Source organism: Schistocerca piceifrons, chromosome 11, assembly GCF_021461385.2.
Source record: "Schistocerca piceifrons isolate TAMUIC-IGC-003096 chromosome 11, iqSchPice1.1, whole genome shotgun sequence".
NCBI lineage: Eukaryota > Metazoa > Arthropoda > Insecta > Orthoptera > Acrididae > Schistocerca > Schistocerca piceifrons.
In genome coordinates, this window is record NC_060148.1 from 15,872,891 (window position 1) to 15,886,811 (window position 13,921).

General features: G+C 41.7%; 1 non-coding gene across 1 annotated transcript; it reads right to left on the reverse strand.

Moving 5' to 3' along the window:
• Positions 1 to 13,479: 13,479 nt before the first annotated feature.
• On the reverse strand, positions 13,480 to 13,550 carry Trnag-gcc. Its single transcript has one exon. It is a non-coding gene; the product is annotated as a tRNA-Gly (tRNA).
• Positions 13,551 to 13,921: the final 371 nt, after the last annotated feature.

Below are 13,921 nucleotides of genomic sequence, written 5' to 3' on the forward strand. Positions count from 1 at the left end.
TCTTCTGAACAACACGTTACAAGGCATCAAAGATATGCTCAATAATGTTTATTGTGGTGCGTTTGGTGGCCAGCGGAAGTGTTTAAACTCGGAAGAGTGTTCCTTGACCCACTGTGTAGCAATTCTGCGGCGTCGCATTGTCCTGCTGGAATTGCCCAAGTCCGTCGGAATGCACAGTGGACACGAATGGATGCAGGTGATCAGACAGGATGCTTACGTACGTGTCACCTGTCAGAGTCGTATCTAGACGTATCAGGGGTCCCGTATCACTCCGACTGCACACGCCCCACACCATTACAGAGCCTGCACCAGCTTGAACAGTCCCCTGCTGATACGCAGGGTCCACGGATTCATGAGGTTGTCTCCATACCCGTAGTTCGATACAACTTGAAACTAGACTCGTCCGACAACGTGACATGTTTCCAGTCATCAACAGACGAATGTCGGTGTTGACGGGCCCAGGAGAGGCGTAAAGCTTTGTGTCGTGCAGTCATCAAGGGTACACGAGTGGACCTCCGGCTCCGAAAGCCCATATCGATGTTATTTCGTTGAACGGTTCGCACTGCGACACTTGTTTATGACCCAACACGGAAATCTGCAGCAATTTGCGGAATGGTTGCAGTTGTGTACGATGAACGATTCACTTCAGTCGTCGTCGGTCCTGTTCTTGCAGGATCTTGTCCCCGCTGCAGCGATGTCGGAGATTTGATGTTTCACCGGATTCCATATTTTGGTTACACTCGTGAAATGCTCGCTACGTCGGGGTGTTATGACCCATCGCTTGTGCGCCGACTTTGATGGCACCTTCCAAACTCACTTAAATCCTGAACCTGCCATTGTAGCAGCGCTAACCGATCTGACAACTGCACCAGACACTTGTTGTCTGACACGGCCTGCTAAACCCGCAGGACAGGACAGGTAGTTGCAATTGTGGAAAGGGGTCAAAATAAGCGGCTGTCAGTTACACTCCAACATACAACTTTATTTATTTGACCAAACAGAACAAGAGCAAGAAAATTAAAAAAAAAAAAAAAAACACAGCATTAATTTTTGGAACATAATATCTGGCTGAATACGCCATACAATCTCATGCCTTTATGACAAGGCCACTTTAATTTAAAAATCGGCTGAAGGTCCATCACTTAAGACTCAACTCAAAATAAATTTTTAAAAGGCCAAAGGCCTTACCTTAAAACAGTTCTTTAATTACGCTGAAGACACCTTAAGAGCCCACGGGAGTAGACACCATTCCATTAGAACTACTGACAGCCTTGTGAGAGCCAGTCCTGACAAAACTCTACCATCTGGTGAGCAAGATGTATGAGACAGGCGAAATACCCTCAGACTTCAAGAAGAATATAATAATTCCCATCCCGAAGAAAGCAGGTGTTGACAGATGTGAAAATTACCGAACTATCAGTTTAATAAGTCACAGCTGCAAAATACTAACACGAATTCTTTACAGACGAATGGAAAAACAGGTAGAAGCGGACCTCGGGGAAGATCAGTTTGGATTCCGTAGAAATGTTGGGACACGTGAGGCAATACTAACCTTACGACTTATCTTAGAAGAAAGATTAAGAAAAGGCAAACCTACGTTTCTGGCATTTGTAGACTTAGAGAAAGCTTTTGACAATGTTAACTGGAATACTCTCTTTCAAATTCTGAAGGTGGCAGGGGTAAAATACAGGGAGCGAAAGGCTATTTACAATTTGTACAGAAACCAGAGGGCAGTTATAAGTGTCGAGGGGCATGAAAGGGAAGCAGTGGTTGGGAAAGGAGTGAGACAGGGTTGTAGCCTCGCCCCGATGTCATTCAATCTGTATATTGAGCAAGCAGTAAAGGAAACAAAAGAAAAATTCGGAGTAGGTATTAAAATTCATGGAGAAGGAGTAAAAACTTTGAGGTTCGCCGATGACATTGTAATTCTGTCAGAGACAGCAAAGGACTTGGAAGAGCAGTTGAACGGAATGGACAGTGTCTTGAAAGGAGGATATAAGATGAACATCAACAAAAGCAAAACAAGGATAATGGAATGTAGTCAAATTAAATCGGGTGATGCTGAGGGAATTAGATTAGGAAATGAGACACATAAAGTAGTAAAGGAGTTTTGCTATTTAGGGAGTAAAATAACTGATGATGGTCGAAGTAGAGAGGATATAAAATGTAGACTGGCAATGGCAAGGAAAGCGTTTCTGAAGAAGAGAAATTTGCTAACATCGAGTATAGATTTAAGTGTCAGGAAGTAGTTTCTGAAAGTATTTGTATGGAGTGTAGCCATGTATGGAAGTGAAACGTGGACGATAACTAGTTTGGACAAGAAGAGAATAGAAGCTTTCGAAATGTGGTGCTACAGAAGAATGCTGAAGATAAGGTGGGTAGATCACGTAACTAATGAGGAGCTATTGAATAGGATTGGTGAAAAGAGAAGTTTGTTACACAACTTGACTAAAAGAAGGGATCGGTTGGTAGGACATGTTCTGAGGCATCAAGGGATCACCAATTTAGTATTGGAGGGCAGCGTGGAGGGTAAAAATCGTAGAGGGAGACCAAGAGATGAATCCACTAAGCAGATTCAGAAGGATGTAGATTGCAGTAGGTACTGGGAGATGAAGAAGCTTGCACAGGATAGAGTAGCATGGAGAGCTGCATCAAGCCAGTCTCAGGACTGAAGACCACAACAACAACAACAAGAGCAAACAACTTTAATTCAAAATCGGCTGAAGGCCCATCACTTAAGACGCAACAAAATTAAATTTTTAAAAAGGTCAATGGTTTTACTTAAAACCTTTAAATTAGGCTGAAGGCTCAAACAGTCTTACACCTTAAGGGCAAAGGACCTTAATTTAAAAATCGGCTAGAAGCCATACAAATACGAACAACAAGAACAAATAAGGAAAGGCAGTACACCCAATGGCACTGTCAAGTTTCCGAGGGCCGGCCTGGAATTCAAACACTAACGCTCGCTTATGTGAGACAGGCAGTCGGCCCAACCATTCTCGATCTGACGGCAACCCAACCGACAATCAACGGACCCACCGACGAGATAAGTTCCACTCCACCCAACCAGCACACAACATGGAATTCAATGGAACAACGTATAAAGTATTGCCACACACAACCAATTATACATTGAACTGTCAAACTAGACACCGTGCTGGACAGCAACAACACAATGAGGAAAATACACTGCCTGAATTTACGTCAACGGCCAGGGCAGGTAACTGTAACGTTAACGGCCGCAAGGCAGAAGATTCCGCTGGTGCACTTCGATTCGAAATAACCAAGTACAGTTTAACTCCACCAGTTGTTGTTGTTGCGGTCTTCAGTCCTGAGACTGGTTTGATGCAGCTCTCCATGCTACTCTATCCTGTGCAAGCTTCTTCATCTCCCAGTACCTACTGCAACCTACATCCTTCTGAATCTGCTTGGTGTATTGATCACTTGGTCTCCCTCTACGATTTTTACCCTCCACGGTGCCCTCCAATGCTAAATTTGTGATCCCTCGATGCCTCAAAACATGTCCTACCAACCGATCCCTTCTTCTAGTCAAGTTGTGCCATAAACTTCTCTTCTCCCCAATCCTATTCAATACCTCCTCATTAGTTATGTGATCTACCCACCTTATATTCAGCATTCTTCTGTAGCACCACATTTCGAAAGCTTCTATTCTCTTCTTGTTCAAACTGGTTATCATCCATGTTTCACTTCCATACATGGCTACACTCCATACAAATACTTTCAGAAACGACTTCCTGACACTTAAATCTATACTCGATGTTAACAAATTTCTCTTCTTCAGAAACGATTTCCTTGCCATTGCCAGTCTACATTTTATATCCTCTCTACTTCGACCATCATCAGTTATTTTACTCCCTAAATAGCAAAACTCCTTTACTACTTTAAGTGTCTCATTTGCTAATCTAATCCCCTCAGCATCACCCGATTTAATTTGACTACATTCCATTAGCCTCGTTTTGATTTTGTTGATGTTCATCTTATATCCTCCTTTCAAGACACTGTCCATTCCGTTCAACTGCTCTTCCAAGTCCTTTGCTGTCTCTGACAGAATTACAATGTCATCGGCGAACCTCAAAGTTTTTACTTCTTCTCCATGAATTTTAATACCTACTCCGAACTGCTTGCTCAACATACAGATTGAATAACATCGGGGAGAGGCTACAACCCTGTCTCACTCCTTTCCCAACCACTGCTTCCCTTTCATGCCCCTCAACTCATAACTGCCATCTGGTTTCTGTACAAATTGTAAATAGCCTTTCGCTCCCTGTATTTTACCCCTGCCACCTTCAGAATTTGAAAGAGAGTATTCCAGTTAACGTTGTCAAAAGCTTTCTCTAAGTCTACAAGTGCTAGAAACGTAGGTTTGCCTTTTCTTAATCTTTCTTCTAAGATAAGTCGTAAGGTCAGTATTGCCTCACGTGTTCCAACATTTCTACGGAATCCAAACTGATCTTCCCCGAGGTTGGCTTCTACTAGTTTTTCCATTCGTCTGTAAAGAATTCGCGTTAGTATTTTGCAGCTGTGACCTATTAAACTGATAGTTCGGTAATTTTCACATCTGTCAACACCTGCCTTCTTTGGGATTGGAATTATTATATTCTTCTTGAAGTCTGAGGGTATTTCGCCTGTCTCATACATCTTGCTCACCAGATGGTAGAGTTTTGTCATGACTGGCTCTCCCAAGGCCATCAGTAGTTCTAATGGAATGTTGTCTACTCCCAGGGCCTTGTTTCGACTCAGGTCTTTCAGTGCTCTGTCAAACTCTTCACGCACGCCACCAGAGGGTGGCTAAAATTTGCCAACTTGGAAACACGCGTTGTTGCCCGCGGGAATGTCCCAACAGCCGACAACGAAATCCAAACGACACAATGTGAACAGTCTTGACCTGCTGGTAGGTTAAGTCAAAACTCAACTTTCGTGTCCGGGATCGGTGCGCCACGGACCTCGTAGCAATGAGGACAGCACCAGACACTCCGACTGCGCGTAGACGCCGCCAGCGAGCCCGGCCAAACCACGCGCCGCGGAGATATCCTCGCTGCTTCACGCAAGCCGACCAACTCTCGCACACGGCACAGCCGGAAACTATAAGTGCCAGGCCAAAGATAGTACAAGGTGCGAATATTGTTACACACCGATGCTGCCACCTGCGGAGGGAGAGGATAACAGCACAATCGCCATAGCCGCGGCAGACTGAACACAGAATAGCAACCAAGGTTTAATCCAACACGTAACATGAGCCAGCCACGGCTGATTGTCTTATATCGGCGTTGCCGGCCGCAGCGCCGTTTACATAGCTTCGCTTTTGAATACGCATACCTATGCCAGTTTCTGTGTCGCTTCAATTGACATAGTCTGAGACGTCCAAAGTCTGCCAAAAAGTGGTTTTTGCATCTTGATTTTTATTAACCTTTTAAAGGGTATCTCTCGTTTAGACCCGATCTACTGAGTCCTCGTGCTGTTGACTCCCGTTGCACCACACTAATTCACACTTTCAAAGTATTATCTTTGTACGTCAGTATCAAAACCAGCATTTTAGCAAGCGTAAGTGATGGAGCAGATAGGTGGAAAGAATACATTGAAAGCCTCTATGAGGGTGAAGATTTGTCTGATGTGATAGAAGAAGAAACAGGAGTCGATTTACAAGAGATAGGGGATCCAGTATTAGAATCGGAATTTAAAAGAGCTTTGGAGGACTTACAGTCAAATAAGGCAGAAGGGATAGATAACATTCCATCAGAATTTCTAAAATCATTGGGGGAAGTGGCAACAAAACGACTATTCACGTTGGTGTGTAGAATATATGAGTCTGGCGACATACCATCTGACTTTCGGAAAAGCATCATCCACACAATTCCGAAGACGGCAAGAGCTGACAAGTGCGAGAATTATCGCACAATCAGCTTTACAGCTCATGCATCGAAGCTGCTTACGAGAATAATATACAGAAGAATGGATAAGAAAATTGAGAATGCGCTAGGTGACGATCAGTTTGGCTTTAAGAAAAGTAAAGGGACGAGAGAGGCACTTCTGACGTTACGGCTAATAATGGAAGCAAGGCTAAAGAAAAATCAAGACACTTTCGTAGGATTTGTCGACCTGGAAAAAGCGTTCGACAGTGCAAAATGGTGCAAGCTGTTCGAGATTCTGAAAAAAGTAGGGGTAAGCTATAGGGAGAGACGGGTCATATACAATATGTACAACAACCAAGAGGGAATAATAAGAGTGGACGATCAAGAACAAAGTGCTCGTATTAAGAAGGGTGTCAGACAAGGCTGTAGCCTTTCGCCCCTACTCTTCAATCTGTACATCGAGGAAGCAATGATGGAAATAAAAGAAAGGTTCAGGAGTGGAATTGAAATACAAGGTGAAAGGATATCAATGATACGATTCGCTGACGACATTGCTATCCTGAGTGAAAGTGAAGAAGAATTAAATGATCTGCTGAACGGAATGAACAGTCTAATGATTACACAGTATGGTTTGAGAGTAAATCGGAGAAAGACGAAGGTAATGAGAAGTAGTAGAAATGAGAACAGCGAGAAACTTAACATCAGGATTGATGGACACGAAGTCAATGAAGTTAAGGAATTCTGCTACCTAGGCAGTAAAATAACCAATGACGGACGGAGCAAGGAGGACATCAAAAGCAGACTCGCTATGGCAAAAAAGGCTTTTCTGGCCAAGAGAAGTCTACTAATATCAAATACCGGCCTTAATTTGAGGAAGAAATTTCTGAGGGTGTACGTCTGGAGTACAGCATTGTATGGTACTGAAACATGGACTGTGGGAAAACCGGAACAGAAGAGAATCGAAGCATTTGAGATGTGGTGCTATAGACGAATGTTGAAAATTAGGTGGACTGATAAGGTAAGAAATGAGGAGGTTCTGTGCAGAATCGGAGAGGAAAGGAATATGTGGAAAACACTGATAAGGAGAAGGGACAGGATGATAGGACATCTGCTAAGACATGAGGGAATGACTTCCGGGGTACTAGAGGGAGCTGTAGAGGGCAAAAACTGTAGAGGAAGACAGAGATTGGAATACGTTAAGCAAATAATTGAGGACGTAGGTTGCAAGTGCTACTCTGAGATGAAGAGGTTAGCACAGGAAAGGAATTCGTGGCGGGCCGCATCAAACCAGTCAGTAAACTGATGAGAAAATAAAAAAAAAAGTGATGCTCATTGAGTGAAAGGGGTTTACTCAGATGTGGATGTAGTGTAGCCCGTACCTGGTTGGGTCGTGGTGGTAGAGAGGGGGGGGGGGGGGGGACAAACCGGGATATCTGCCTCGGGCGACAGTTTCAGGGGACGTCAAATTCCAAATTCATATTCTCGAAGAAAAAACAATCTTTGTTTCACAAAGCAGCTAGCATCCAGCCCACGTTAGCCTATCGGTTGTTCACATGATATCGAGATGCATCCCTGCTGGTTTTTGAATATTTTTGTACACATTCTAAGATGATTTCTGAACGAATCATTAGTCGATTTTTGAATGCGTGCACAGAGTACGTAACGTTTCTGCCAGGGGAATCAGCGTCGCGTCTAGAAACAAAAAACTTCCCCGCAGACAAAAGGGAACGTAGCTATACGACCTGAGCCGAACAAACCCGAACGGGTGAAAGCCAGTCACCGTTTATGTGGTTGATTGGTTGTGCCAATGATAAGCGTTGTTATTAATTACTAACGAAATCTCTAGGTTCAGGCTACCGGAATGGGAATAAAGGAGTAACAGGTAAGAAAGATTATGTATTATCTTTTCGGTGTATCCAACAACATGAGCTACACTACTAAGGGCCAGCTGTACAGTTCTCCGTTAGCAGCTGTTTAATTCTGCTCTCGGAATAGGGCGGAAAACACGTTTCACGAACACGTAATAACGCGCAACCGGAGAATAAACGCGGGGTATTTTGACCGATGATTCTGGCAGGGTTAGTGAAGTTAACCCTAGGACGCCCAAGCCTTTTTTTCTAACTTGGATGCCTAAGGGGGGTTCGGCGAGCCCACAGGTATTAAGTAAGTTTACTGACGAAAAATTACAACTTTCAAAATGGTTTATGTATTTTAACTAAGGCATCGTTCATAAATTTTGTTGATTGTTATAAATATTGGATTGAGTGTATAAAAAATTGGCATATTACAATACAAAACACAGATGTGTTCATATACAATAGACTACTCTGAGTTCTCAACTTCAAGACAAAAGAGACACACTTCACAATTTCTTCTGAACTTGTGTTACACACATGTTTATGACACTGTCCACAATACTGTTTTGGTTTACTTAGATTGACTGACGTGCTTCTGTTGTCACTTCTTCGATTTTCTTTTGTAGAATAGTCTCTATTGATTGAACAATTTGGTTAGATAACCCTCTTGCATTGGCTCTTCTTTATTCTACCTGCAATTTCACTAGTTCCATCCCAGCATGCAGAAGATAAAGTTTCCATTTGTTGTGTTTCTTTTCATTCCATCTCAGATGTTTGCTGGATGAATATGGTGGTTGCATCGATAGCACAAATGTCGATAAGAGAGTAAAATACAGATAGAGGCCATCTCTTTGTTCCCCTCTTGCAGGTGTACATACTCGCCATTTGATCAGTGGTATCAATTCCACCTTTAGTGGAATTATAATATGCATTTATCTTGGTTTTATTCTTCTCTCCTCCGACAGTACCTTTATCTTGGTGCTTTGTTTTATTCTTCTCTTCTCCAACAGTGCCTTTATCGTCGTGCATTGTTGACAACTTCAGTAAGTTTTTACTTGGTTTCGTTTTTGCTGTGTAGGACACCAAAGTTACTGGAGGCCTAAGTGTTCGGAACTGCACTAACTCGCTGCAAGTTTACAAGGTAAATAACAGCTGACTTCCTCTGAAAGTAAACCGATTGTTGTGAATATCAAGAATACCATCCAACTAGAAACTAACTTGCATTGTTGTAGAGATGAGAAATACGAAATTCTACTAAGGGAAATTTTCTATAGCATGGAACCTAAGGTGGGGGTTTGTTGGACCCATAATAAGTTTATTTATTTTTTCTTCCAAAGCAGGAATTTTCTATAAAATATATTGACACTAACGTTTCATAAAATAGCCAACAAAGAATAACTCAAAGGGAATATGTAGTATGAAAGTTACTTGGACAAAACCAGGGGACATAAAAAAATTGTGGGTTCAACGAATCCTTCCCTTAGGCGTCCTAGGGTTAACCGGAGAATAAGTTTTGACAACGGCAACAATAATCACAGAATTAGTGATGAGAAGATTGTTTGTTGGATCGAGGAAGGAGAAGAAACGGGGACATCACGTAAACTGCATACCGTCGTGTTATTTATGTGTAAGAGATAGAAAAAAATGGCCATTTCTTGCAAAAACAGTCTCTCTTATTTGGCGTGTGTTACAACTGCCGCAATATTAGAAAGGCCTATAGTTTTATCTAGCAGACAGTGACAAAATAGACGTAACAAGTCGAGAACCCACACCAGTATTAAGAACTTTGTCAGTATTAGACAACGACTTTTGATTTATCATGTAACAAAACGTTTGACCGGACTTTGATGAGGTAACAGATTCATTCGCAAGCAAGGAAAGCACGCCGTTTAAAACTGTAGCAAGATTAGAGATAAAAGAATTTGGGGACATGAGGATTGAACAAATGTGTACTGTTTTGCTTGTCTCTTGTATTTACCTATTTTACGCTTCCTATATTTAATTTTATGCCACACAAAAGAGTAAGTTATTAGATGTTGTTGTTGTTGTTGTGGTCTTCAGTCCTGAGACTGGTTTGATGCAGCTCTCCATGCTACTCTATCCTGTGCAAGCTTCTTCATCTCCCAGTACCTACTGCAACCTACATCCTTCTGAATCTGCTTAGTGTATTCATCTCTTGGTCTCCCTCTACGATTTTTACCCTCCACGCTGCCCTCCAATACTAAATTGGTGATCCCTTGATGCCTCAGAACATGTCCTACCAACCGATCCCTACTTCTAGTCAAGTTGTGCCGCATACTTCTCTTCTCCCCAATCCTATTCAATACCTCCTCATTAGTTATGTGATCTACCCATCTAATCATCAGCATTCTTCTGTAGCACCACATTTCGAATGCTTCTTTTCTCTTCTTGTTCAAACTATTTATCGTCCATGTTTCACTTCCATACATGGCTACACTCCATACAAATACTTTCAGAAATGACTTCCTGACACAAATCTATACTGGATGTTAACAAATTTCTCTTCTTCAGAAAAGCTTTCCTTCCCATTGCCAGTCTACATTTTATACCCTCTCTACTTCGACCATCGTCAGTTATTTTGCTCCCCAAATAGCAAAACTCCTTTACCACTTTAAGTGTCTCATTTCCTAATCTAATTCCCTCAGCATCTCCCGACTTAATTCGACTACATTCCATTATCCTCGTTTTGCTTTTGTTGATGTTCATCTTATATCCTCCTTTCAAGACACTGTCCATTCCGTTCAACTGCTCTTCCAAGTCCTTTGCTGTCTCTGACAGAATTACAATGTCATCGGCGAACCTCAAAGTTTTTATTTCTTCTCCATGGATTTTAATACCCACTCCGAATTTTTCGTATGTTTCCTTTACTGCTTGCTCAATATACAGATTGAACAGCATCGGGGAGAGGCTACAACCCTGTCTCACTCCCTTCCCAACCACTGCTTCCCTTTCATGTCCCTCGACTCTTATAACTGCCATCTGGTTTCTGTACAAATTGTAAATAGCCTTTCGCTCCCTGTATTTTACCCCTGCCACCTTTAGAATTTGAAAGAGAGTATTCCAGTCAACAGTGTCAAAAGCTTTCTCTAAGTCTACAAATGCTAGAAACGTAGGTTTGCATTTCCTTAATCTTCCTTCTAAGATAAGTTGTCAGTATTGCCTCACGTGTTCCAGTGTTTCTACGGAATCCAAACTGATCTTCCCCGAGGTTGGCTTCTACTAGTTTCTCCATTCGTCTGTAAAGAATTCGTGTTAGTATTTTGCAGCCGTGACTTATTAAACTGATAGTTCGGTAATTTTCACATCTGTCAACACCTGCTTTCTTTGGGATTGGAATTATTATATTCTTCTTGAAGTCTGAGGGTATTTCGCCTGTCTCATACATCTTGCTCACCAGATGGTAGAGTTTTGTCAGGACTGGCTCTCCCAAGGCTGTCAGTAGTTCCAATGGAATGTTGTCTACTCTGGGGGCCTTGTTTCGACTCAGGTCTTTGAGTGCTCTGTCAAACTCTTCACGCAGTATCATATCTCCCATTTCATCTTCATCTACATCCTCTTCCATTTCCATAATATTGTCCTCAAGCACATCGCCCTTGTATAGACCCTCTATATACTCCTTCCACCTTTCTACTTTCCCTTCTTTGCTTAGAACTAGGTTTCCATCTGAGCTCTTGATATTCATACAAGTCGTTCTCTTATCTCCAAAGGTCTCTTTAATTTTCCTGTATGCAGTATCTATCTTACCCCTAGTGAGATATGCCTCTACATCTTTATATTTGTCCTCTAGCCATCCCTGCTTAGCCATTTTGCACTTCCTGTCGATCTCATTTTTGAGACGTTTGTATTCCTTTTTGCCTGCTTCATTTACTGCATTTTTATATTTTCTCCTTTCATCAATTAAATTCAATATTTCTTCTGTTACCCAAGGATTTCTACTAGCCCTCGTCTTTTTACCTACTTGATCCTCTGCTGCCTTCACTACTTCATCCCTCAAAGCTACCTATTCTTCTTCTACTGTATTTCTTTCCCCCATTCCTGTCAATTGTTCCCTTATGCTCTCCCTGAAACTCTGTACAATCTCCGGGTCTTTCAGTTTATCCAGGTCCCATCTCCTTAAATTCCCACCTTTTTGCAGTTTCTTCAGTTTTAATCTACAGGTCATAACCAATAGATTGTGGTCAGAGTCCACATCTGCCCCTGGAAATGTCTTACAATTTAAAACCTGGTTCCTAAATCTCTGTCTTACCATTACATAATCTATCTGATACCTTTTAGTATCTCCAGGGTTCTTCCATGTATACAACCTTCTTTCATGATTCTTAAACCAAGTGTTAGCTATGATTATATTGTGCTCTGTGCAAAATTCTACCAGGCGGCTTCCTCTTTCATTTCTTAGCCCCAATCCATATTCACCGACTATGTTTCCTTCTCTCGCTTTTCCTACACTCGAATGCCAGTCACCAATGACTATTAAATTTTCGTCTCCCTTCACTATCTGAATAATTTCTTTTATTTCATCATACATTTCTTCAATTTCTTCGTCATCTGCAGAGCTAGTTGGCATATAAACTTGTACTACTGTAGTAGGTGTGGGCTTCGTATCTTGGCCACAATAATGCGTTCACTATGCTGTTTGTAGTAGCTTGCCCGCATTCCTATTTTATTAGATAATAGGCAATAAAGAGTGCAAATTTTCTGAAGAACTTTTAATCTCACAGACACAAATAATCCCATCCAGTATTAATTGCTTTCTTCTTGTTTTCCTTTTTTTTTTTTTTTTTTTTTTTTTTTTTTTTTTATATTTAAAGAAGGTGGTTATCATGTCGAAACGGCCGACGGGGAGAAGGAGAGACATCATAGGACATTTTAATTTTAATTGCCTTGATTATAGGTTTGATGGCTCCAATTGCAAAACATTTGTTTGCATTCCACAGAGTGAAATACAGTGACGTGCGTTAGAAGAATGCTGTATCAAGAGGACTGCGTGACACTGCACTTTGGCACACTTAAGACCAAACAACATGTCTTACATTTTCTAGAACTCGTATGCTTCACATAAAAAACTCTTCAGACAGTTGAGCGCCACAAAATGAACATATATTTGAAAAATCAACTTTTTTTACAAGATATGATGTCCCACTTCAAACGCTTGAAAGGGAGAGGGCGGATATATCAAGATTTTTCCCGGGGTGGGAAATATCGTAGATTGGGGGCTGCGTGTTGTTCTCCAGTTCAACTTTGCTTCGACCACTTCATCGAAATCCCACACCTGCACTTCGAAGACTGAATAGCTGTCCACCAGTACCAGCTCAGCAGAAAAAGTTTGTAGTTAAATTAGTCTAATTATTTTAGGCAGAGTGAAATACAGCAAAGAGTCACGACATTGAAATATGCCCGTTGTCCGGTTCGTTACGTTGCCTTACCCAAGTTTCTCTCTTTGACCTTGAATAGGTGACCATTCGAATGAGTCGCGTCGTCAGACATGCAGGTTTACATGCGAATGGCTCGTGCCGTTCTTTTTTGGGTGGGCGATTTATACTGAGTACATTTCGTGCGATTATTAGGCTCTGGGGCTCACGCCGTTCCCTTTTGGGTAGTTGTCGATCTTGAAATACGATGTTGAATGCATTACCGTTCATGCTGTGCTCATTTCGGGAGGCAGTTGTGTGAGCAAATGATCTGTATCATTCAATATGAACAAACGAGGAACATAGAAATAAAAAAAAAATTAATGCATCGGCCGGGAATCGAACCCGGGCCGCCCGCGTGGCAGGCGAGCATTCTACCACTGAACCACCGATGCTACGAGGTTTTCGTAACATATTTTCTGTATTTACCAATAACATGAGTGCCATGTTCTGTTTCTTTTTTTAAGTTAATTTTTTTATTTTAAATGATTCTGTTGAATTCTGTGAGATTATTCCCTAAACTATCTATTGCACCACTGCGTTTAATCAACGTATTTCTCAGTATTATCGCAGAGGCCACAAACCAAAGAGGATAAAGTCAAACTATTCGCTTGAGCTCTGCGTGTAGGGATGCTGTCAATATCAACGCATTTTCCATAAGGTACATAACCCAATGGGGGGGGGGGAGGTACTTTGTGTCCACCTTAAAAAACAATAAAAATTGGTCAGTTGATGATGTCTTATATTAACAACAATTTTTAAATTG